The sequence below is a fragment of the Mya arenaria genome, chromosome 14 (genome assembly GCF_026914265.1).
Source record: "Mya arenaria isolate MELC-2E11 chromosome 14, ASM2691426v1".
NCBI classification, from domain to species: domain Eukaryota; kingdom Metazoa; phylum Mollusca; class Bivalvia; order Myida; family Myidae; genus Mya; species Mya arenaria.
The window spans coordinates 54,981,653-55,005,303 of record NC_069135.1 but is presented as its reverse complement, the minus strand read 5'-3'; the positions used below and the strand labels follow the sequence as shown (position 1 = coordinate 55,005,303).

The 23,651-nt window shown below is 34.0% G+C and overlaps 2 long non-coding RNA genes across 2 annotated transcripts; both read right to left on the bottom strand.

The window, feature by feature from the left end:
* Positions 1–2,662: 2,662 nt before the first annotated feature.
* On the bottom strand, positions 2,663–7,660 carry LOC128217256 (uncharacterized). The gene is made up of 3 exons (XR_008258213.1): positions 7,521–7,660; positions 5,835–6,021; positions 2,663–2,780 (listed from the first exon to the last, which is right to left on the bottom strand). It is a non-coding gene; the product is annotated as an uncharacterized LOC128217256 (long non-coding RNA).
* Positions 7,661–20,231: 12,571 nt separating this feature from the next.
* On the bottom strand, positions 20,232–21,970 carry LOC128216496 (uncharacterized). The gene is made up of 3 exons (XR_008258080.1): positions 21,872–21,970; positions 21,441–21,522; positions 20,232–20,781 (listed from the first exon to the last, which is right to left on the bottom strand). It is a non-coding gene; the product is annotated as an uncharacterized LOC128216496 (long non-coding RNA).
* Positions 21,971–23,651: the final 1,681 nt, after the last annotated feature.

The window sequence follows — 23,651 nt, the reverse complement described above, 5'->3', positions numbered from 1 at the left end:
TGACAAATCAAGGGTATCATCCATGGTAACGTGCATTAAACTGAGCGTCTGTAGACTGCCAGAGATCTGCGACCCGCCAACAAAGGACACCTTCATTGGCTGTATCTCTTGTCTCAGTTCTGGTTTCACGTAAACACGGAACTCTTCAAGGGAAGACGGGTTGATGGTGACGTGTGTTATGCGGCTGTCATTTATATATATCTTAGAGAGATGTTTGAGACTGCTGAGATCCAGGTGTGTATCTGCATGAAATGTCAGTAAGTCAAGAACCAGTTCCTGCAGTGCATGGCAGCGTTGTATGTTGTAAACCTCGTTGTTTCCTATCATGTTTTCATATGAGATATTTACAATTGATATTTTCTGTAAATTCTGACAATTTGACAAATCAAGGGTATCATCCATGGTAACTTGCACTAAACTGAGCGTCTGTAGACTGCCAGAGAACTGCGACCCGCCAACAAAAGACACTTTCATTGGCGGTATCTCTTGTATCAGTTCTGGATCAACGTAAACAAAGATCTCTTCAAGGGAAGGCGGGTTGATGGTGACGTGTGTAAGGCGGGTGTTCTCTATATTTATCTTAGAGAGATGTTTGAGACTGCTGAGATCCAGGTGTGTATCTGCAGGAAATGTCAATGTGTCAATGTGAAGTGTCTGTAGTGCATCACAGTGTTGTATGTTGTATACCACGTTGTTTCCCATCAATGTTTCATATGATATATTGTTAATAATTAGATCCTGTATATTCTGACAATTTGACAAATCGAGAGTACCATCCATGGCAACGTGCACTAAACTGAGCATCTGTAGACTGCCAGAGAACTGCGACCCGCCAACAAAGGACACCTTCATTGGCGGTATCTCTTGTATCAGTTCTGGTTTCACGTAAACAAAGAACTCTTCTAGGGCAGACGGGTGGATTGAGACGTGTGTTAGGCGGCTGTTCTGTATACAAATCTTCGCGAGGTGTGTACAATTTGAAAGATCGATGTGGTCTTCACGGAATGTAGTGTCTATTGCAAAAAAGACAACCAATGAAGCAGAAAATATATTCCGATGCATTGCTGTAGTGAACGTATAATTTGTTATGAAAATTGTTTCCAAATCAAACGCGCTTTTTTGCAAAAGTTCATTATCATGTTCCATTACAAAATCCGATTTGAGCAAAGCGTGTTTTAGCCTCATTTGAGGTTTTTCAGTTCCATTGTCGAAACACTCTTTGTTGGCCATTTTAATTGTAGCATGATAGTTTTCAAGCTCGGATATGTAACACATACCGTCTCTATACAATAACCGTTCTATTTTATTAAACATATCTAAACACTTCAGTCCTTGTTCGTACTTCATGACACATAAAAACGACAAAATATCGGGTGACATAACATATTTAAACTTTTCTATAAACTTTTTCCAAACATCGCTATCAAAATCTTGGGAAGAAAGAAATACACAGGCCAGCATTTCCATATAACTCTGATGTAAAAATGTGTACATAATGCTCTCCTCTGATAGTGTTTTCAAGCATGTTTTCGAAAGAAGTCCTGATTTGAGAAGTACCGTTGTTTCCTCTTTCTTAAGTTTTCTCATTTGGTGTTCCTCTATGACATAGTTATTATCGTCTAAGAGTGAAAAGGCAGCCAATTCTCCAATGACATTAATTAGTTCTGCCAATTCAATGCATGTGTAATTTCTTTTATCAAAGCACTCGGGGAGGGTATATGTTCGACCATTGTTCTTATAGGATTCACTCAGACCTTGTACGAGTGATTCTTCCTTTTTTTCGACACTACGTAGCATCAGTTCTATCATGTTTGTGTATATGTGCGACATTGTCTTACCCAGGTAAGTCAAATCCTTCTTATCAGATACTGCCGTTGAATCGCATTCTGTACCCGGACTGTCTCCAGTAACATTATCCCGACATGTTTTATTCTCATTGCGTTTGTCGTGGTAGACACATAACAACTGCAAAGTTAACATGGGATTTTGGAGATGAGATTCTAAATGCTGATTTTTAATAGCAGATATGAAATCACTAATATTATATGAGGTGCTGAAATGCTTGTTCAAAAAATTGTTCGAATGTAACATCAGCTTTTCTGACACTTCCTGGCTCATAATGTCAACTTGTGCATGTGTATATGTACTTTCACTGGACATGTTTATACTTGCAATTTTCCAAGGACGTGATGTTATGAGAATAGTGTACTTTCTATTGGCGGCTAAGGGCATAAGAGAAGGAATGTCACATTCATCTAATCCGTCTAAAATGAACAAGCCGTTTTCGTTCGATAAAAGCTCACCAAAAGCCTTGTTATCCCTTGACAAATCGGTGTGAACTGATTTTGTATGAGAGAAAATGATATCCTCTAGAGTATCGCATTGATTTCCACGTAGCTGGATGTAAAATAAATATGTGAACTTATCTAAACATTCGATTTTACTGAAAATATTTTGAGTGTCACTAAGCTTCGCTATAAAATCGGTCCTTCCCTCTTTCACCGCGCACCACAATACAACTAAGAACTTACAAAACGATGTTTTCCCTAGGCCGGCGTCTGCAGTAAGAACGATAATTGGCTTGGAGCTGAGCAACTGGTTCAAACTTGTGAGAGGTTCTTTAGTTGGTTTGTTCTTCTCTCTTGAGTGAGTTATAACTCTACTAATGTTTGGAGGAACATAGAAGTCTTCAAGTCCGTCATTTCCACATTCAATGAAGGGACCAATCTTGAGCGTACAGTGGTGTTCGCGGTTGTACTTTATAAGGTTGTCTGTTAATTCTGAAACAAAACATGATTTTGTAGATATATCGTCCGGCAAAACGAGTATTATACTTACGGATATCTAACACGAGTCGTCATTAAACAGTCAACTTGAACGGGTTCAGGACATTACTATGCGAGCAAGCATTTGGTAAGTTCACGTAAATATTTCCTGGACGAGTTAAACAAAACTGTATATTTCATTATGAAGTGTGTCCGATGCTTTTCAGCACATGCCTTTTTCCGACATTGCAGAAATGTAGTACCGGAAATAATTCAAAACATAATATCGCTTTAACTCCGCGTTGATAGGATTCGTCGCCATTCGTCATATAATACACAATTATATTCAACGAGTTCAGACAATATGTAAGTAAGCGAGTCTTTGGCGAACATACTAACATATTTCCTGATCGAGTTGACGTAAAGAATGTATTATATTATTAGAAATGTAAGTTTCTTTTATCACATGCTACTTCCAGTAATTTATAGCAAAAACTACCTAGCTGGTTAACCTGCTGTAGTCTTGAACCGAAAATCATAAAGTAATGTCATTTACCGCGTTATATGTATTGCAGAAATGTAGATCCCGGATTGATTTAAAATCACAGTTTTATCAGATCTTTTTGACTCTGCGTATAAGAGTAGAATGCGCACTAAGATGATATTCAATAATAATTACAACAACAAAAGCTGTTGTAGAACTGCGCGCTGTAGTATACAGAGCTTTGTCTTATAAAAGAACCCAATAATCATGTATAATTATGTTCTTGTCAAAAACAATAAAAAAATCAATGTTTGAGAATTTAAGTCTTCGTTGTGAGCTCCAGTTTAAATTGTTTCTTCAATATTCAAAATTTCACAGTGAACTTGACATTAACGGCTCTAAATACAACCCCATCAAAGTCCTCCATAAATTTTTCCTACATACCACTTGGTCACTCAATTATTCAGTACCAAACGGTTATCTATTATTAATATCAGTGACATTGACCTTTGCATTGAACTTTAAATGCAATCTAATGAACATTATCCATAAAGTCTTCCTATATACAAAGTTTCGTCACTACATGTCAAACCTAATCTAAATTGTTCGATACAAGAGAAAAGCTCGACGCCGCCCTCCCGCCGACCACCAGTACAACGACGTAAGTCATTCTAAAAACCAGGTTTCAAAATATAACATGTGGCTGTAAAAAAGCAATAAAACAGTAAATAAAGAATAAGTCAATCAAAGGCCGTAACTTGCCATGAAACCTTAACCTGACTAAATGAGCCCTACAATTTAAACCAAAGTTCTTAAGTCAATAAGGGGCAATAATGTATATTAAGGATAAATTGGTATTATGCAACCTCATTGTGTGATGGTACTGAACAACTCTGTCAAGGATTAAGTAAATTTGATAAAGAAATTTGAGTTATATAAAGTCAAAATGACATTTTTCTATACAACTTTAAACGGATGATGACGCGTATGCAGGGGCAAGTAGTATAGCCTCCTTTTTTCAAATAGTCGAATTCAAACAATATACTTTTAACGTCATATCCGGCGCGATAACGTCAAGTTTATGAATCGTTTAGAAGTTTTTTTCAATAAACGAAGTACCGACCGCTTTTAAAATTGCTTTCACGAAAACGAGACAAAAAACGACGCTTTCCTTTTAAGATTAAGAGGGGAAATCATTAAATATACTATTGTACTATTGTATTCGAATAAATTTTCATCTTAAATAAGAAGTGAGAAATAAACCTCTGACTTGCTTGAATAGTGTCAATTGAAGTGTTTGCCAATTTGTAAATGAGCATGCGGAGTGATATATTTTCCGATTTAACAGAGCAATACTATATCACACAACCATCTACGTTACAGAAAAATACGTAATGGCTACATCTAACCGGAAGGAAGGGCATGTGATAAATAATAAATAAGAATGTATTAAAGAAAGGTGATGTTCAGTAAGCGCCGCAATATAAACAATATACTTTTAATTTAACTATCGTTCATATGAATGGTGATTTCACGCCAGCTAAGAAATCACAGTTTCCTAGTATGCTGATTTAAACGGAAAATGAACTACCATATTCCGGATAAATCTTCATCATGAATCAAATGTTTGACATGCAGGAATATAATAAATTACGTTTTGTCTTCATTTAGCATGTCGCATTATGACTAATAAAATACCAATAATACATTCATTGCATAAATGATAACAGATTTGTTTTAGCATTTAATACTAAATTCCTATTAATGTGTATAATTTATTTGCGGTCCAGACCCGACATCACGCACGTTAGCCGGTAACTTCGGTTTTCGAAAACAATTAGAACTATGTTTTATGCACCTTTGCCTTGATGAAAATTGAATTGAATCCGATAGTTTTTTTAATGGAAAAGCAGCCCAATATAATTGTAGGTCCGTTTTCTCTTTCATGTAATTCTGAACGTAACAACTGAAAATTCAAATATATTTAGAATAAATAAAACACTTTAGCTACAGCAACAGTCATGTTTAAAAAAACACATTTACGAGATATGAAGTCAAATAATTCATTTCATTAGCAATGAACCTAGTAACGAAGCAACAAAAACAAAAAACAAAACTGAAACACATTTAAATGTGCACAATGTGCAACCACACAACATAGAATTCCTAAAGAGTTTCCATTAAGCAATCTCTGAACAGTGCATGAACGCGTCATTCGCAGATGAAAGAAAGACAGACGGAAACAGATGATAGAAAGACATACTGACACACTAACAAATAGGATTGATAAGGTCATAGCATGACACGTCCTGTCTTAAAAACGTTTTCCTTAAAATTAGATCCTAAATACGCCATACTTAAAGCAATTAGCAGCCACTTCAATGTATTCAATAAACTTTAAACAATTTTGCAAGTCACATTATGTTTGGTCTTATTAATGATCAATGTTATAATGCAACTACATGTTAATTTGTTTCATAACCTATCAGATCCTATTTTATCTATTAATTATACCATTTTAATACACATATATTTCACAGTAGACACCAAAAAGTTTAGGTATACCCACTAATAATCGGACCTACCTGATTTAAAGCTATCCATCCCGGAAATTACATCTTGTTTAAGAATTTCTTTCATCTTCATTTCCAGATCATTAATTCGATCCTCGGTTTCTAGATTTGACGTAGTTAGTCTTCTCAGGTAATCTACCGAATCCGTAATGGCCGCCACAACCTCTGAGCGCTCTATGATAAGTTCATCATTCTCCAGCTGATAATGAAAATAATTACACAGAATACAATGTCAAAGTTCATTGATAGTTTTGTTATAAAATGATATGTTACATCAAAGCCAAAGGCATCAGACGATGAAACGAAAGAAAGCATATATGCGCCTGGTCATATACCATGATGCGAATGGAAACCTTGATTTCCCGTGTAACTTTCCATGACAAGATGGGAGCATCGATCCTCCTGGTCACTAACCGTGACACAAATGTATGCCTTAATTCGCGTGGTCACTTACCGTGACACAAATGGTAGCCTCGATCGCCTGGTCACTTACCGTGACGCGAATGGAAAACTCGATCCGCTTGTTTATTTATCATGACGCGAATGAGAACATCAATTAGCCTGGACACTTACCATGACGCGAATTGAAGCCTTGATCCACCTCCTGTCGTTTACCATGACGCAAATTGGAGACAGATCAGCCATGTATCTAACCAAGACGCGAATGTGAGCTCAATTCTCCTGATCACTTACCATGACGAAAATTGGAGACATGGTCCGCTTAGTGAACCATGAAGCAAATGGGAGTATTGACCAGCCTCGACACTTGTCATGATGCGAACACAATAACGCGATTGAAGCCTCGACCTACTCAGTCACTTGATGCGAATTGGAACCTAAATTTACCTTGTCATTAAGCATGATGCGAATTGGAGTCTCAATTTGCTTAATCACTTACGATGACTCGAATGAGATATTTGATCTGTTTGGTAACTTACATTGATGTGAATGACAGCATCAATCGTACAGGGCACTTACCATGATACGAATAGGAGCAACGATTCGCCTGGTCACTTGCCATCATATTTGACAGAGTTTTTTGATCAAAATAATACATAGCATTATATCACAATGTGCATGTTTTTGTTAAAATATAATCCCTTAATTGGTCAATTAAGTAAGTGAAAGGCAATTGTTGTCGTGTTAACAATCAATAAATAACATCGTCAACCACTACTAAATAATTGGTTGCTTAAAAAGGAGCGACATGAATGTATTCACTAGTTTCAACGACGTCACGGACAATACATGATGCCGTTAAATATCTTTGTATAGGTTAGAGTGTATTAAGTAATTTATTCGTGAATAAGTAACCTAAGTGACCATTGTTTTCTTATTCACGAAGAAATTACTTAATAAATTTTAACCGACTTAGTGTTAGCCCCTCCCAAATTGCATCAGCTTTAAAATTAAGTCGTGCGGCTTTTAAAAAATACCTGTCAATCAATGCAAGATATCGTGACGTCATTTGAATCAAAGTTGACACTGAAAATACGCCTTTACCTATGCAAACAGTAGGCGTTGCAATATGCGCATGCGCAGTTATAGCAATTTACTTAATACTGAGGAGTCGTCTCCAGAAATAAGTAACGATTTTTCGAAAATAAGAAACTTTTTTTTTAATCCAGCGCACCTCATTGGCTGGCAATGTATACGTAGGGCAAACACTTAATAAGTATAAAAGTGTGTATATGTTACCTGCTGCAACTGGTCTATTGCCTCTTTTGCAAGAGGGTTGCCTTTGCAGAATGCTGGGTCAGAAAATAAAATCCTTTCAGATCAGATAGCCAGACTTTCAAGTCATCGTCAGTAACCTCCAATCCTGGTGCATGGCGAATATTCTTCCCGACATCCCGAACCTTTATCATGGAAAATACATGTGCCTTAATGTACCTAAGTAAATGTTTTATACCCGTACATTAGCGTAAGCTAAATGTATAACATTCCTAAAATGGTGTGATCTAAATGTATACACTGCGTAATGGGTGTGAACTAAATGCATAAAGTGCCTGAATGGGTGTGAACTAAATGTATAAAGAGCCTAAATGGGTGTAAACTAAATGTATAAAGTGCCTAAATGGGTGTGAACTGAATGAATGAGCCTTAATTGATGTGGAATAAATGTAAAAAGTGCCTAAATGGGTGTGAACTGAATGCATATAGTGTTTAATGGGTGTGAAGTAAATGTAAAAAGTGCCTAAATGGGTGTGAACTGAATATATAAAGTGCGAAAGGGGTATGAACTTAATGTATAAAGTGCCTTAATGTGTGTGAAATGAATGTATAAAGTGCGTTATGGGTGTGAACTGAATGTATATAATGCCTGCATGGGTGTGAACTGAATGTATAAAGAGCGTAATGGGTATGAACTCAATGTATAAAGTGCCTTAATGTGTGTACACTGAATGTAAAAAGTGCGTAATGGGTGTGAACTAAATGTATAATTAATGCCTTAATGGTTGTTCACTGAATGTATAAAGTACGTTATGGGTGTGAACTAAATGTATAAAGTGCGTACTGGGTGTGAACTAAATTTATAATGCCTAAATGGATGTGAACTGATTGTATAAAGTGCTAAACGGGTGTGAAATAAATGTATATAATGCCTAAATATGTGTGATTTAAATGTATAAAGTTTGTAATTGGTGTGAACTTAATGTATAAATTGCGTTATGGGTGTGAACTAAAGGTTTGAATTGCCTATATTGGTGTGAACTGAATGGTTTTATAAAATGCGTAATTCAATTCAATAGTTTATTAGCACAAACATTCAAGTTCATCGCCTTATTTCTGACGGTTGTATTTTATTTAAATACATGAGGAGAGCATGATAATATGATATCACTGATTATTAACACTATTAAGATATTGATAATTTAAGTAAAAAAGTAATTATTTACGTAAAATTGCTTGAACAGGGACGTACCTTAGTCCTTTACAGAACAATTTCTATAGAACACCCTCGCTAAAAAGGTATGCGTTCAGGCATGTTTCCACAACAGCGGGTATGTTAGTGATGAAAGGTGATCGTTGTAAGGCCACTGTTCAGAGCATGATTATTATTTGTTTTAGTTCACTGGTCAGAATTAAGAAGAAAAAAAAACAACAACAAAAACACAATTGTTTCTAAAGCAAGCAATAATAGCAATACAAAATCTTTTTTTTTCAAATTAACATTTATAAACATTTATTGGTTTATGATACTTTCTCGTCTCGAAGTTGAAAGGTATAGATATTTAGCATGTTTAATTTGTTGACTATTCTGCTCAGCAGCAATAACAATTTAATTGTTTGATTTTAATACAATTTAGATAATTCTCGTAACCAAACCTACGCTTTATACTACAATAAGTTTTTAATTTGGATGACGTGTCTAATAGAGAAAATCACTATTTGCAATACTGATTATGTACGAACAAGCAAAAAGCTGTGTTAAGGTGAATGGAACAAAGTCGGACTATTTCCCTTGTTGTGTTGGGGTCCGGCAAGGAGAAAGTTTATCTCCTTTACTGTTTTCATTCTTTGTAAATGATTTGCATCAATATTTTCTAAGAAGCTTGGTTGTAAATGGTATTTTATTAACAAACATGAACATGATTACAGGTTAATTAATTTTTTAGTTATTTGTACTCCTTTATGCGGACGATACTGTTATATTGTCTAAATCTGCTATAGATTTACAGAATGCACTAAACCTTTATGAGAACTATTGTTTACAGTGGAATTAAACTGTTAATACCTCAAAAACTATGGTTGTCATTTTCCCAGAGGTAGACTAAACCACCATACGTTTTCTTTATGTAATGATACAATAGATGTTGTTACGGAATATAAATATTTAGAAGTTATTTTTACTTAAAGTGGCTCGTTTTGTAAAACAAAGGACTATATTGCAAAACAGACAACAAAGGCAAAGTTCTGTTTGCTTAAAAAGTCAAAATATTTATGTTTATCTATTTATTTACAAATAGATTTGTACAACAAAATTATTAAACCTATATAACTATACGGTTGTGAATGTTGGGGTTTTGGTAACAATTACATACTCGAAAGGTTTAATTGAAATTTCTAAAATATATATTAAATGTTAAAAGTAGTACGCCAACATGTATGATATATGGTGAAACGGGTGTTAAGCCTTTACAAATAGATATAGATTCACGTATGGTCAATTACTGGTCCAACTTGATCGTTCCATCATGTCATAAACTCTCAATCTCAGTATACAACGTCACATTGAGTAAATTCCTGTATTATGCCAATGTTAGAGCTAATGACTTTAAATGGATTAAACGTGTTAAGAATATCTTCATCAAATGTTGTCTTATTGATGTTTGGCAAAGCTACGAATTCCCAAATAAAAAAATGGTTACAAAAGAGTGTAAAAAAGAAACTGTCTCATTTGTTTTTAAACGAATGTTACACTTCTGTGAACTCTTCAAGTAAATGTGTAAATTATAGATTGTTTAAAGAACGTTTTGAATTTGAAAACTATCTTGTTAAAACACCGCCAACATTATTGAACTATGTTATTCGATTTAGAACAAGAAACAATCATTTTCCTGTTGAAGTAGGTAGTTGGAGAAATATAAATATAAATGACAGAAATTGCCACCTTTGTGATTCAAATCGTATTGGTGATGAATTTCATTATTTGTTAGAAAGTAGTTATTTCACTAACGAAAGGCGACGTTTCATTGATAACTTTAATTTTAGAACTCCGAATATATTGTCATTTTAACGTGTTATGAAATTAAACCCAGAATGTATTATGTGTTCAAAGTTGTGTACATTTATGAAATGTATCATTAAAAAAGTTAATTTTAGAATATAATGTACTCCTCTTTATACCATGATGTTAATTATTATACTATGATTGAAGTTCATTTTTCAAAGCCTCTTTATGTGTAACTGTATAATATGATCATTGCAATTCTCATTTTGTCATGCATGTATGACATGAGTTTACTGAATAAACTTGAAACTTGAAACTTGTAATCTTTGTATGACACTGTTTAATGGAAGCACCGAAATGTCATTATTGTTCCATAAATAATTAAAACCCAAACTTTTATGCAATTGCTTTACCTCTTATGCCCATGACCCACGAATAATATTATTCACTTGATCCCAATACACTTCTTCATGCACCAAAGAACCGTGATGTTTAGTGATAATTTTCGACCAATATTTCAGAATTCGTTCTGTACGTGCAATATTCAAGGGAAACCTCCCAAGCTCAGCATAAACAGAAGCGTTTGTGGTTTGAATTATCACCTTTAATACCTGTTTAAGGAATTTTAAATATATTCTTTCCATGTCGGGGGCCTTATAAGAACCCATTTTTTCTGCTCCATAATTAAATATATGCATGATCATGCTGTAGTTTAAGCTTTTCATTAATCCCCAGTGACACAACGTCAACAAGTGAGTTCAGTGAATAAATAGCCTTTAATGCCTAGTCGGCTAAACCCTTTTGCGACTGATAAATTTTGCCATTTGAAGATGGCGTGACTCATAAGCCTTATATTATCATCAAATATATCAATATTTTAATCTCGAGTTCCCAATTTACAAACCATTGCTACAGTTTTCGTGGTATTAACAGTGTTATTCCATTCTTTGCAATAATCATGAAGCTTGTTTAAGAGTATTTGTAGGCCAGTAGCAGAGTATGACAACAAAACAATGTCATCTGCAAACAACAAAAGGAATATCTGTAATTCGTTAAGTGACGCAGTATCAGCATCAGCCTCATCATATATATGGGTAGACATATCATTTATAAACATAATGAACAGTTGTGGTGACAAGGTTTCCCCCTGTTTAACACCCATAAAACTTTCAAAATAGTCCGAGACATTGCCATGTGAAAGAACACATATTTTGACAGACTTATACATAGATTGTAACATTTTAACAAATTTTGAGGACACATTATTGTTGAGGAGCTTAAACCATATGCCATCTGTAAACTAGATCAAACGCCTTTTTAAAGTCTACGAATGCACAATAAAGCTTTCTTCGTCCATGTTGTATAACTTTGTTAGTAATTAATTGTAAAACAAAAATGCAATCAACTGTACATTTATTTTGCCTAAACCCAAATTGATATCGCGTTAGTATATCGCTATCTTCCACCCATTTTCTTAGCCGAGTATCTAACATAAGTGAAACTATTTTAGAGAACATACTAGTAAGCATTATTTCTCTGTAATTATCAACTATATTTTTATCACCTTTTTTAGGAACATGTATCAAAATGCCTTAAGTCCATGATTCAGGATAAGAACCCGTTCTGTATATACGATTAAAAAGTTTACACATTATCGGTGCTAAAATATGTTTTGTCTCAATAAATATATCGGGGGTTAACAAATCACAATCGGGACTTTTTCTTCTCTTTAGACTATTTATAGCCTTAATAACATCATCGACATTAAAATCACAGTCAAGCTGATGCATTATTTGATCACCAAACGTGTCATTATTTATAACGTTTTCGACATCATTTTCAGTGAAAGATTCAGAATCAGAAAATAAAGTTTTGAAATGTTCATAAAATTCATGTGAAGAAACATCGCTATTATTATTATTTTTAATTATTTTAATATTTGCAAATGAAATCCCAGAACTGCTTGGGTTTATTCGTTGCTGTATTATGTAGCGTTTCACGTTGACTTTGGTTATATTTAAATTTAGCGCGAAGCTTTGCCTGTCGAAACATACGACGCTTACCAATAACCAAATTAATGCATTCAGTTGTCCTAAGTCTACGGTATTACTTATTTGCATACTTTAAATAACGCCTAGCTTGTTCGCACTCATCCGTATACCACAGACTTACATGCTTTCTCCTAGGGGTATTAAGAGTTGTGTTTACAATGCGTTTTGTAACCCCAAATACACTAAATGCACTTGTATACAGCACCTCTGCAAAAGTAGTTATACCATTATTTATATCAACATTAGATAATACAATACTGGAGAGAATTTCATTAAGATGGTTTTCTTCATTTAACAATATTTCTTTAAAATTTTCAGCTTTCATATTATCCCAAACTAATTTATCTATGAGTCATAGACTGACTTCCTGAAAAACGCAGCTTAAGCATAGCTTCAGCTATTCTTTTCAAAAAGCTTAACTTTTTAAAAAATATTTGTTTTCACAAACTGAGCAAAATCAGCGCTTTTTAAGAAAGGTTATCAAAAGCTGCTATTTAAAAAAAAAAGCTTCACTAAACTTTTTCTTCTTTCTGCGCTTATTTAATGAAAGCTTCGCTAAATCTACACTTTTTAAAAACTAAGCTACAGCTGCGCCTTTTTATTAAGTAAAAGATTGCCTCTAAGAAAAGCTACATCTCTTCAATCAAAGCATTATTCAACAAAGCTTTGTCTTTTGCACCAAAATCCTTAGCGGCGTGAAGTTAAAAAGCCGCCTAGCGGCGTGATTTTGGCAGCCTAGCGGCCTATTTTTGTCTTTATTTCATAGCAAATTGTTCATGCATTTGCTTGGAAAACAATTGTAAATCAATGTTTTTAATCATATATTAACATACCTGCCTTAACAAGTTTACTATTTCAGAGCATTTTTATATGCTTTTAATTCTGAAACAATGATACATTGAGTGTTTAAATACACAAACGATCAATCTGAAACGTTATTCAACATTTATTCAAAAAGGTTAATCAAGCATCAGCGGCCTAGAGGCCTAGCGGTTTAAAATGAGCGGCATGAGATAATAATTGTTTACATAGCCACGCCGCCAGGCCGCTTAATTCACGCCGATAGGCCGCTAACTTCACGCCGCTAGGCCGCTTAATTCACACCGCAACATTGCTAACTTCACACAACTAGGCCGTTAAATTCAAGTTATTATATCATGTCCTTTTCACCAAAATCTTTTCCTGTTCCAAAATTAAGCAGGTTAAAAATTTGTTCACAGGCGGAGACTTTTCAAACAAAAGATTAAGCTTTTGGAGAAAAAATTGAAGGTTTATTTTATGATTTTTTTTTCATTTATTATTCAAGATGTTCATTATTTATTACTTTAATACTCATGTTTTATTTAAAATAGACACAGAGCTATGTATTTATTATTTCACAAAGAATGTGTCTAAAAAATATGGTTGTTTAAAGCCTCAGGGTTATGTTACAGTAAAAATTAGAGGGAAAAAAGAAAAGTGAGCAAACAATTTGATAGAGTCGCAAATGTTTCTGATAAATTCCGGAGGTCTACTTGACGTTTATGAATGCTTAAGATGTCAGAATATCACATAAAAATAACCGTCGCTGGTCTAGATCTTCCACTGTAGACCTCTTACGGTTATTTTATCTTGACTTTACCCTTCTTAAACCAACAAACATTTTATGCTGGAACTGTATTTTCTTTTGGCAAAAACCGGAGCTATTTTGGAATAAAGCTAAGCTATCTTTTGGGTAAAGTTCAGCTTTTTTGACAAAAAATCTAAGCTGTTTGACCCTTAAGCAAAGCTATTGTAATGAATAAGCTTAGCTATTTTTCAAAAGCTGCGTTTTTCATCCATAAAAGCTGCGCCTATTTGGGCCAATACAGCCTTGCGGTAAGCTGAGCTTATAGCTCATTTTTTTAGCTTCGATTTAGCGAAGCTTGTTTTAGCATGGACTGTTACCGATGGAATTAAAGATATTTAGACGAAAGCAAATTTAACATTCACTAACCGTAACGTGGTACATGAAGATATTAATCATCGTGAATGTATCATGAGTCATGAGAAGCGAATTGATTTACTTGAAAGTATGGCATTCAAGTACAAATGTTGTATTAATTTCGTATATGGACCTATATTTTTAGGTTTGAAATTCGGCGATAAATATACATTCTAAGAGAATCTTTCTCATTCAAAAGAATTATCCAAATCATAAATTTGTAACACTATATTCATTGGTGGCTCAAAAAACTTGCATTACATGGGATGATGTTCAATGTTCCCCAAAACAGTGCTTAAACAATAATTAAGTGTCAGCATTTTCTTTTGAGGAATTGTTGTCTTAGTTGCATAAAATAGTTTATGTTTCAAAGGTATGCATTCAAACATAAAATGCATGCTGATGAATTAAGTGATATAATTGCATGGCAACTTTGACAATGATTAAGTAATTCATGTACATACCTTGTCGCATATGTTCTGTCGATTGGACAGGTCAGCTGTAAAATACTGTTGGAATTCTTCACAGTTGAGGTAGACACTGATTATTCCGTTCAAGTCTGTGTCGCTTTCATTGTCCACTTCTGCGTAGCCATCTGGAGGCATAAAGCACTTGGCAATATCCCAGGCGTTCACACACCATTTTCTTGCATCGGTGTTCTTCCATGATGGATTCCCAAATCTATGTTTCTGCTCTATGGAATTCCGTAGCGTACCACAAATGTTATTTGGGCATGACCTTGTAGGAATGTATTGTTTCGTATTTGGGTCCATATGAAATCGGCATTTTCCCGAAGTACAAACTTTATTTCTTGGATTACACGGTACAATTTCAGTTGTCGTGCAGCTATTGCAATGACAACCTATATCGATACCTTTATGGATTTTGTCGGTTACAGTGTTACGATAATCGTTACATTTGACTATAGGGCACGGACGAAAAATACGCCGCTTGTGAAAACGACATTGTCCTGAATTACAGATGTTATTTTTAGGGTCACACGGTATAACTTCAACAATTGAGCAATTATCACAGAGGTCAGGAAAAATTTGTTTTATTGCTATACCTAAATGTTCAACGCGAATGTCATCACAAACCTTACAAGCGAACGGAGCAAGTCCTCGCTTTGTAATATTACATGCTACTGACCCCTTTAACCAGTTTCGGCTTCCGGGTGAACTGAACTGTTTTTTGTACTCCTCCATTGTTTGAAGTATCTTCTGTGATTGACATTCCCTTCAGCCTTTATAAATATCCGTCACCAACGTATCTGCAAATTTAAATAATAAAACATTCATAATGGCATTGAACTATTTGCATACCGTATATTTATTTTAGAATTATCCACCGAGTTTCTGTTGGAAACGTTTAGTATGGCTGAAATATGAAAACTTATTTTTTGTATCGTAATTATTTTTTTCTGTCGAAAGTTTACCTGAACAAAATTGAAACCTTTTCTAATTGAAATGTGTTTTACTGAATGTGAATTCCTTAATGCTTAATAAGGTATGCATCCTGACCTCAACGCGTTATATCCAAGGATTGTTTATCCTTTTAATAATGGTTATATAATGTATAAACATAAACACATGTTTTCTATGTTTCTTGAGGTTTCGTTGTAAAAAATGATATTCAAAGCATTGTGGTTTTTTCCCCACTCTCTATATCATTTTTAAATGGCGTGATTTTCTAACTGGGTTAAGGTCAATAATAACAAATACGAGGAAATTATCCATCAGAATTTCTGAAAGCTCGAAAGGTTTCCGGAGTTGGCCAGTTGTTATAATTGATGCGGGTCATTCAAGCTTATCAAAGAAACTCGCACAATAATACATACATGATCGACTGGGATTGGCGCCAGGGAGCAAATACGAAAATCAGTTCGGTCAATCTTACTTTATCAAATCTATTTGTGCAAGTCACTAACCTATATCAAATAGCTATTTTAGGCTGTATTTTGCGTCATTGGCTTTACATGAAGGGAGCAAAAACACTTGCTTCTCAGCTGTCTAAGTATACAAAAATGGTGAGCAAGAAACCGCCAGTCAAGGACGTTGCAGGTTATAAACACGCAGCGCAAGGTAATTTGAAACCAGTCACGCATAAGTCGCCTGGTTGGGCTTCCCCCCAAACGACTATATAGGCCAGTAGGGCATATGAGAGATTTTCGCATTGGTAATGCTACTTTATGCTATTTGCTATCGTCACTTCGTACGACGGACAACCTTCTCCTTTCCTTTCAAGCGATATGAGTACAATGGCCGCTACTGTTAAATGTGCACGAAAAGGGGCACAGTAAGTTTTAAATGTGGAAGATATATGCAGAATGCATGTTGTAATTTAGCCTCTTTTATTTGGTTGAATAAGCTAAGCATGTAAACATAATGGGCATACAGAGGGCTGCCGGAGACCTGTTTTGTCTACAAGAGACAATAAGAAATTGCCCCCCCCCCTTATGTTGTTTGAGGCACTTATAGAAACATGATTTGGCTTTGTAAATACTTATTGGATCTGAGAAAGTTGTTTTGGCTTGTTTGGTACTATAATAAGTAACGCATCAAGTTGGAAAATACTGGATAAAATTTAAATGTGATTCTTCCGGCTGGTTAGGACTTACGGAAAACCCCACAAATATTTTATATGAAGCTTGTTAAGAACAGAACATTTTTTTTTTTGACTTAAGCATAAAAAGCTCATCGTCACATTACACAAATATAAAACAGAAATATGGAATGCACACACACATAAACAATAAAAAAATAAGTATAGTTTCATGAATAACGCGTTTTAAATGAGTTTTGTATCAATGACAATTTATTTAGAAATTACTCAAAATTGGAAAGAACAAAAGAAAAAAAAGGAAAACATCAACCAACTTACACACAAATCAGCGTGGATGATGGTTGATATGAACATGAATATGTTAAATATATTATTTAACACATAAACCTTGAAAATTGCAGCAAGAAATAGAATAAACATGAAAATAGAAGCAATATTGCCGTTTATAAAGGAACCTAATACAAATAGAGTGGAGATACATCATTTATGATAAAACAGTAACAGATAAACAAAACCAAAAAAAAACATGTTAAAAGGAAATACAAAGACACATACAGCTCGTCTTGTTTTTGGTAACAATCCATGGATAGCATAATTAGGCAGTGTTCTTTTTTATTCAAAGGCTTTTAGACAACAAATTGCTAATTTAACAAGAAGTGATTTATTATCAGTTTGCAGTAGAGAAATAAACTTAGCCATACTAGGATGTTCGGAATAGTATCTGGGTATATAATTTCTACGAACATCAGCCTACACTGGGCTTTTAAGACAAAGTGGTACTCGTATTCCAGATCGATTGAATTACAAAATGTACACTTTCTTCCATTACTTACAATGTTATTATGTCTCCCAACTTTAATTTTGCAAGTACTTGTCTGTACTTAATGTTGCCTAATTTATAAATATAGATTGAAACTTCGAATGTGTCTTTTAACTCTTTGTATTTAAATAATGAGCTACAACTTTCCATACCCACTCTCCAGTCTGAAATATAAATATCTCGTAGCCTATTTCTAATCAAAGCCCAAAATCATATTTACTGTTTCTGGATTAAGCCACACGCCATGAAATCCCGAATGTTGTAAGAGATATCGAACATTTCAGGCCCAATTTCTAACAGCACGGTTTGCATCTACACAGGGGAGTATCACGTGATCACTATAGTACATTGGCCGTACAAGATGGCGAATAATTCGACCGCATCAACACATAAATTCGGCGTTTACGGATGGTAAATATAAAGGTAAGATCTTTAGAATTGGCGCAGAGTACCCGCATTGTAACACAGTTTACTCGCGTGTGATTTGTTTTTCGAAGGTTTGCTTAGTTTAAGCCTGAAACTCGATACAGATTTTATTTCTGTGAGTACATTGTCCGTATCAGTCTGATTTCCGTGTGTTTTAGGGCAAAAAGCAGAAATATGAAACAAAAGTCTACAAAATATTGATTAAATTTGCAAATATTTACTTCGTTGTAAGTTTCAAGTGATAGTTCCGTGTTAAACAAAAGTTCAGGACAATTTTCAAAGCGAGTACATTGTCCGTACAAAATATATATGAGTACATTGTCCGGACGATTTTTTAATTAACCTATAAGTGACATTCACATTACTTTTTCTTTATTATGAAATGATTTCTTTAAAACAAATAAGTTTGATAATCAGATTTAAATGTGTTCTTTATTATTTCACGATCTGATCACTATTCATTCACCACAATGGTACGTAAATGTTTCAAATATACATGTCATCGTATACGTATGCCTGTTTAAAAATTAAAAAGGCTTTCATTGTCGGAATTAATTTCTTAAGATAAGTTTATATCAGAAAGACCCCATTACATACCCCATGTAGGATGAATCACGCGCAACAACGCGCCACTTCTTATTTCATTTATTGTATGGTTTATGAAATATAATTATATTTTGCCATTTCAATAAAGCGCAATCAAATATATATGTTTGCAGGACTTCTAATTTAAATTGAACATAAATAATCGTTAAAAACGCTTTTTTTTTTAGTTTTTATTGCGCTCTATGACGTCAGTAAACAATGTCGCAAGAAAAAATAGCTATCGTGTTTTTCCGGTCGGGTCGGTTTTTTCTAAACTGGAAACGCCTAAAAGATATTTATATTATAAGTATCTATCATGCGTTTCCGGTACAGACAGAAAAATGCGACGCGAGGGCACCTGCGTTAGCCGGTAACGAGGCTTGCCGAGTGTCCGAGGGTCTGATTTTTTAATCTGGACCGGAAAAACATGATTTTATCTTTTTCTTGCATATAAGTAAAGTTATCAATTTGTGGAGAAAATGACGTTGAAAACGAACTTTTGTACTATTACACCAAAAGCGCGTGCGACATTGTTTACTGACGTCACAGAGCGCAGTGCTTTTAAATAACTTAATCTAGCCCTTTTTAACGATTATTTATGTCAATTCTAATTAGAAGTCTAGCAAACATATATAATTATTTGATTGTGCTTCATTGGAATGGCGTAATATATCTTTCATAAACCATACAACAAATGGGAAAAGAAGTTGCGCGTTGTTGCGCGTTACTCATTTTACATGAGGTATGTAAGATGGGGTTTTCCAGCACTGGTCACATGACCGGAAACACACGTCAGGTATGCAAGAATACGACACATGCAATATCGACACAATATGCGAAAGGCGACAAGAGGGGTTCGCCTAAGCCTGATCATTTTTTGTTAATCCAACGTATTTTTGGTGTGTTTTTAAATTCATTGCCACCATCTATCATAAACATGCAAATGTGTAATAAACCAATTGAAATTAATTTCAGGAGTCTAGAAAAGAATTGATGTGCCGGCATTGTGGGAAGGTATTTCAAAGCAGATCGGGGCTAAACGAACACGAGCACGTCCATGATGGAAAGGCGCCATACCATTGCTGTGGAAAGCCGTTCTTCAGCAAATCAAAAATGCAGAGACATTGGTTTGCACTTTAAAAAGCATATTAATCTAGATGTAGTAAATTTAACGTTTATTCATGTGGTGCCATGCAATGCCATATATTTGCCATATAATTTTACAGAATCATATTTATGCATATAGTTTATTGTTCACATTGTTATTTGATCCCACTTTACAACACCACTAGAAAAGTGTTGTGCCATGAACTGTTAATGTGCAACTATAAATTTACAAAATAGTGATAAATAGTCTGTGATGAATAAAATCAAAATAAATACATAATAGTTTCTTTTTATTCACCTATTCGTCGGTTTACACAAACTGAATATATAAAAAAGCAATGTACTATTATGCTTGTGGTGAAAAAAGAAGACATCACACGTAAACTATTTGACGGTTTCGAATGACTTACATACACGTGACAACACAGCGACAACGATAACTTCAATAAAATTGTCAAACTAACATATTATACATTGATTCTAATTCTCACTATTACAGTTCAGGCAATTTCAATTGTATTTTGGTGGCGAAACCTTGTAGAGAGGGGAACGGAATGGTGATTTCAAAGGAGATAGAACTGGTGTCATTCCTTGGAGAAGTACTTGTGTATGGCATTTTGCTGAAGAAAACAATTTTGATGGGGAAATATGTTTTCCGCTTTTTTGTTTCACGGTTTAAATCAGTTTGCATGCCTCGTTTAGTGGTATTTCTTCCAGTTCGTTTATGTTTGGGTCTATGGAGCGAAAGTGTGGACTTCTTCTGTCGCATTCTGAAATAAAATGCAAAGCATTGTACGCCTATGCATCGTTTTACTAAACAAGATCTAACGATAACCCTCTTATGTTGTTTCAAAGACGAAAACTGAACGTAAATATAACAATGTAGAAGTAAAAATGTTGTTGTTGGACATGTGTATACTTTATCGTGCAATATGTGTACCAAAGTTTGGCTGAATATATAACCGGTTCTTAAGGCGTCGCAGTCAACGAACAGCCAGACTCTCAACCCACAAACAGACGAACTAATACAAATCATTTTAATAGATGGCATGGATTTACACGTGCTATACATTAAATTAGCAACACAAATGAGTATGCCAATCATAGACGGTGGAATTATTCTTAATTAAGCATATTTTCAATAACTTTAAATAATGGATGGAGGTATAATATATTTATAAACTCAAAATACTAAATTTCTGGAGAAAGAATTTAGGGCATGTTTTGTAATGTTTTCTTACTGTATGTATATTATACTATAATTAAAATGCATAGTACATTTAATATCATACAATAAGTGTTCTCCGTTCACTTTGCACATCGAAAGTTGTTTAAAGAGGTAAAGGGGTTTATTATAATAGGGAACATTTCTATTAAAATACACATCGAAGAAATTTAATAATAAAGAGATAAAATAGTGCTTACTTACACGGAATATTAATCCGACTCACTTCAGAACTCGTCTGGAAAGCGTTTTAAGTAGGCCGGACAGACATGTAGTGCAGCATAATCTACAAAGAAGGGAACAGTATAAAATTATTAATGAGAAATGCTTTAAGCATGAAATCGTTCGGACAATGCACTCATACATATTTCATAATAAAGAAAAAGTAATGTAAATGTCACTTATAGGTTAATTAAAAAATCGTCCGGACAATGTACTCATATATATTTTGTACGGACAATGTACTCGCTTTGAAAATTGTCCAGAACTTTTGTTTAACACGGAACTATCACTTGAAACCTACAACGAAGTAAATATTTGCAAATTTAATCAATATTTTGTAAACTGTTGTTTCATATTCCTGCTTTTTGCCATAAAACACACGGAAATCAGACTGATACGGACAATGTACTCACAGAAATAAAATCTGTATCGAGTTTCAGGCTTAAACTAAGCAAACCTTCGAAAAACAAATCACACGCGAGTAAACTGTGTTACAATGCGGGTACTCTGCGCCTATTCTAAAGATCTTACCTTAACATTTACCATCCGTAAACGCTAAATTTATGTGTTGATGCGGTCGAATTATTCGCCATCTTGTACGGCCAATGTACTATAGTGATCACGTGATACTCCCCTGTGATCTATCTCTCTTAATTCTTTACCGATAGTTGTCCTTAAAATACAATTATCAGTTTTGCTAGTGAATAAATTGATAAAATATTTAATAATCCGAATATATCGTTATATAGCGGAAACCGACCTAGCTCACTGTTTAAAGACAATGTATTTGTAGACTGTTTTACTTTAAGTATCCATTTACGAAATCGTTTTTGCACTCTTTCCAAACACTCATATTTTCCAAGTTCCCCAAAATTAACTATATACACAACATATGAGACAAACAGATTAAACATAATTTTAACTGGAACAATTGTATCTTTTACAATAGAAAATAAGCCATTCATTGATCGAAGAGCTTTTCCCAGTTGGAAAATACTGGATAATATTTAAATGTGATTCTTCCGGCTGGTCAGGACTTACGGAAACCCACATAAATATTTAATATGAAGCTTGTTAAGCCCTAAATGCGCTAAAGTAGGGATATTGTATCGTTAGCTTGAATTTAAATACTTAAAAAAGAAATGAAATTGAATTAAAAATGTTTAGTTTTTATAAATGTTTTTGCAAATAAAATGAAGAAATAAGAAATAGCGCTGTCGATGTTGGTCATATTTGCATTTTGACATTCAAATGATTTTGAACTTAATTTTGAAATGCTTAAGTGAATCATAAAACAGTAATATCATTTATCCATAAAGATATATGTTGCAATGCGACTAGGGAAAATTTTCACATGGGTTATTCTTTGGACGCGTTCATATGGTAATTTAGAACGATAATTTATTTTATAAAATGCAAATAGTTTGTGTTGAAAAGAAAAGTTGACAATGATGCAGCTAATATAACCACCGTAATATATCAATTTCTCTATTAAATAAAACCTTTATTCACTGAGCGATATAATGTTGCAGTAATTTAAGGAAAGTAATGATATATGTCTGTCAAAAATAGAAATGTCATAGTGCTACTGTCAGAAAACATTTTAACTGCACGTACTCATGTTTATTTTATTTGAAAAGAAAATCAAGAATGTGTTTATTTGGTAACTTTTAAAGCATCTGCTAAAATAGGAGAGCCATAGCGAATATAAATAAAAGTATTTGAGAATTTAGCATTCCATTTTGATAACATATGCGTCTTACCAGCAGTGTTTTTTTGTATAATTTACTGCCCACTAAAGGCTGTTTCCCCTTGCGAACAAAATGTCCATTTTTCCGAACAATTATTAGTTTTTTTTTCCCAATATGATAAATACACATTATGTTAGTGAATAAAAGAGCAATGAATTTCTTGAAACAAAATCTTGACAAGACTAACTCTTTCACAGCATAAAGTTTGCATAAAAAGGTGAAAACATGTATATTTGTCATTATAATTGCTATGTTGATCTGATTTTTTTTTTCTAATCTGGACTTTTTCACCATTTGCAAGGCCAAGGCGGTAAAAATATTTCACGGACAAGAAAGACCAAATAGTTTAACTTGAAAACGAAATATTTAAATAAAAAAATGACATGATATTTCAGTTCTTTGTAGGTACAGTCTTTTGAGATTAAAAACAAAGTTTTACAGA